This window comes from Triticum dicoccoides, chromosome 2B, assembly GCF_002162155.2.
Source record: "Triticum dicoccoides isolate Atlit2015 ecotype Zavitan chromosome 2B, WEW_v2.0, whole genome shotgun sequence".
In the NCBI taxonomy this organism is placed as follows: domain Eukaryota; kingdom Viridiplantae; phylum Streptophyta; class Magnoliopsida; order Poales; family Poaceae; genus Triticum; species Triticum dicoccoides.
In genome coordinates this window covers 49,686,542-49,690,479 of record NC_041383.1, presented here as the reverse complement: position 1 = coordinate 49,690,479, position 3,938 = coordinate 49,686,542, and the positions used below count along the sequence as shown (strand labels likewise).

Sequence of the window (3,938 nt, the reverse complement as noted above, 5' to 3'; positions counted from 1 at the left end):
TAAAATAAGTTTATTACAATATGCTATACAGAACAGAACACGTGAAACTACATACACTCATTCACATCACAACAACCAGTTTCCATACACTCATTCACATCACATCAAACAGTTTAACCATCGAATCTTGCATACCCAGGAACTTCAAACTTCACCCAGATCCACACAATCATAAATATTGGGATCTACAAATAGACCGCTCTGCCAGTACAAAAGCTAGCTACTCTTGGATACCACAGAACATGCTCTTCAACATGGGTAGAAGTCCTCAACGGAGTTCTACCAACAACACAAGTTCCATTCACCTACAAGAACAGAATGGAATATCAAGTACTTGCATTCTTCAAGAAGATTACAACCAACATACATATGTAGAAGGACATCAGGAAAGCTGATGGAGCAAAATCAAACAACAGATAAATCAAGTAAACAGACCATTTGGAAAAAAATATACTACCAGGCTTGAACATGAGCATAGAAAAGAAAACATGATTTCAGTGAAATTAAATCTGCCAATGAAAGCTGAATAATAGTGCAGCTGATTAACTCCTAGTATGGAGGAATATCACAAAATTAAACAAGATGGTCATGCAAGTTTCTATACAAGTATTCGTGATTACAGTTTGTTATCATCGTCTAAATTCTCCAACATGCACAAAATTAATTAATATATCTGAATGTGCTACCAATGAAGCAAATTCTAAAAGATACACGGACAGGGCTTAATTAGCCAACCATGTCATTCTATAAACACACATCAAACTCAACGATAATGTGTATAGTTATTACCATATAACATGGGAAACATACCTATTGTCCACATATTTCATAATGTAAATAGCTAAATGCTGCAGGAAATAGATTGTTGAGCATTTCTGCCCTTCTTTCAAGCCAGCACCAGCGTAACACTCTCACTATAACAAGATCCACACAGACCACCATCTGCAGCAACCGCACACACAAAACAACCAGGGTTGAAGAGAGTGAGATTACCTTGTCGCCGTAGACCTTAGAAGACACCTCATGCGCGAGGAAGTCCTTGTCGTCCACCGCCAAGCACCAGGATGCTGGTGGAGCATCCCTCACCGAGCCTACAGGAAGTTTTGCATATAGTTAGAAAACCTGGAAATCGTACAGGATGGACTACCATAACATAGCATTGACGGAAAAAAACTAAAGAGCATGTAACTGAACCTCCTGCAGCTCTAGCCTCTAGCATGCACTCGAGATTCAGTTCCCACGAATCCAGAAGAGCAATCAAATACATGGCAAAGAAGCTTTACAAGAAAAAAAAACTACTACCGTAGATTGCAGTGAAATCAAAGTACCACTACCACTGTAGATTGCAAATAATATGAGCAAATCAAACAAAAATATTATTGCAAAATATATGGATTTATAGCTTGGATCAATAAGCTAAGATCAAATGTCATACTAATATGTTCTAATCATGTCCTTGCTTGCTGCAACATAAAGAACATCACCACACAGACTACACATGCTAGGACTAGCATTGGTTAAAAAATAACTAATAATCATATGAAGTCCTACAATGAAGTAGGACAGGACAGGTACTCCTCCTGATTAGTCACCACTTACAGCCACAGGGTTAAAATCATAGCTCCACTACTAAGGGATCTCACATCAGCGAGTGCCGGCTGCTATTGTAGTAAGAACTTGCTACAATTTGAAGAACTTTCTAATTTGAAATCCTCTTCTCTGAGATAAACCATGACTTACAGGATATACATATCCCATGAAAAAAAGAGGATATACATAGAACCTGACTGGAGCAGAATATTAATTCTAAAGATTTTGCAAGACCGTAAGGTTCTGACAGTCCACTACCATGCCCAATATGTACGACAGTGTCTCCAGTATTTGCCTTATCCACCTTATGCTAGACGGATTGTATGGTTGAAACAGAGACAGCTCAAAGAACAGTAATAATACACGGCCAACCTTGGCATCGCTGGGGGACTCGCTTCTGGTGCATTCCTCCTCCGAATTGTTGGGTTTAGAGCAGCAACTGATCCGTGTTCGCACTGAAACACACATAAAAGAAAACATTTTCAGCACATAATTCAGTAAAGATGCCTCTCCCAGAAAACCATATCCCCTACTCTCGAGCATCCAACCAACAAAGAATAATTCTACATATCTGAAGAACGAAAAATGGGATGGTGATAACATCGGAGCCTCCCAATTCTTATCCGAAAAGGACCCAAGCTACGCTCTTAGCTGTAATAAAAATTGAAAAATATAACTGCTAGCCACAGAACTTGCTGAACTTTCTTTATGCAACTAGTTGATTGGCTGTAATGATTAACCTGGAACAAAATCAATAGCAATGCAACATGAACGAATGTGTCATCACGATGGCATAGCAACAGTAGTAAATAAATACAACTAGGAGATTGGCTGTAAATATAGCCAAGTGAATCGCCCACAAACAGGGGATGTCGTTTCTCCTCAGGGACTAGATGCTCGGCTAACACAAGTACTACAAATTGAAAACATTTATATCACAGGAACAAAGCTAACACAAGTACTACAAATTGAAGTCCTTTATTCAACAAGTGCAGAACACAAGTGACAGGTGTAACTAATTACCACACATGTTTAACCCCGTGCAGAGACAGAGGATAATTATGAAATGGTGGAGATGACAGATCAGCCAACCTTCTGAATAGTTTCAGCACTAAGCTTCCGCAGGGACCAGTTTTGCAGCCTGCTAAATATCTAGCTGGGTAACTGACTAAGCAGCGGTGACGGATGGCGGTTCTGCTCCAGGGATATCTTCCAACGACGCCTTTATGTACTTCCAACCATGTTTGTTAACCCCACTGATTCTTATCGGAATGCCGGCTGCTTGCACGCCTGCAAGAGAAACATACAGATACAGGTTAGATCAATTGGGGTAGTAACCATGCTGTGACTTTTGCAAACAGCAGGGAAAACATGATTTATCTTGGTCCAGACATAAAAAAAGGAAGAATAAATTGGTACATCAATCAACTAAATGTTTTGGCGTGGCCTAGTGATGCAATGGATAAAGCGTTTAAAACCTGGTAAATAACTGTTACATGTTCTCTGCTTCTTTTATCCAGATGAAGTGTTTGACCGAGGAAACATAATGATGCCTTAAAAAATTAGCCAGGACACTATAAACCATTCTGACAATGCTACCAAAATCAGACAGATTGTGGCACAACCAAATTAATTTGAGAGCAACAATCTGCAACCAAAACCGAAACAGAGCCTGGTGCACACAACAATCTGCAATATCCATCCAGAGGGGCCATTCATGCTCTACTATTCGACACACTCTATAAGTTCTCTTACACTCCACGAATCCAATAAATTAACGGACAGTAAGCAGGGGGGCGAGGACTCACCGTCCTTGTGCCGAATCCCCCACGGCTTCCTGTGGCGGCCATCCTGCATCAGTACATACAGAGATCAAGAAACCACAGTGAAGTCATGGAAATGAACACGAGAGATCAATTTCCTCTTCTGCAGAGATTGTTATGGATGGTGGCGACGGTGACCTTGTAGAGGTTGATCTTGGTGATCTGGTTGGAGACGTCGTGCCAGGTGGTCTTGGCGACCTGTAGCCGACGCCCCGGTCCGGTAGGAACTGCGCCACGTCGAATAGGTTCTTCTTCTTGTTCCTTCTCGCATCGGCCGCCGCCTCTCCCTCCGCCGCCGCGGCCGGCGTAGTGGCGCTGGTGCTCAGGGCCCTCGCGGTTGTCGGCAGCCCGAGCCCTAGGGACCATCGAAGAAGGCCGCCCGCGGCCCCCTGCGCCATGGCCGTCCGGAGTGGCCTCGAGAGGTAGAGGGTGGAGGAGGAGGCGAGCTCGCCGACAGGGGGTCAGGAAGGACGAGGCCCGCGCCGGGCCGCGCTAGACTATCCCGCCGTCGTCAGCGGAGTAGAA

General features: G+C 43.0%; 1 pseudogene; it reads right to left on the bottom strand.

The window, feature by feature from the left end:
- Window positions 1-26: 26 nt before the first annotated feature.
- On the bottom strand, window positions 27-3,932 carry LOC119362062 (annotated as a pseudogene).
- Window positions 3,933-3,938: the final 6 nt, after the last annotated feature.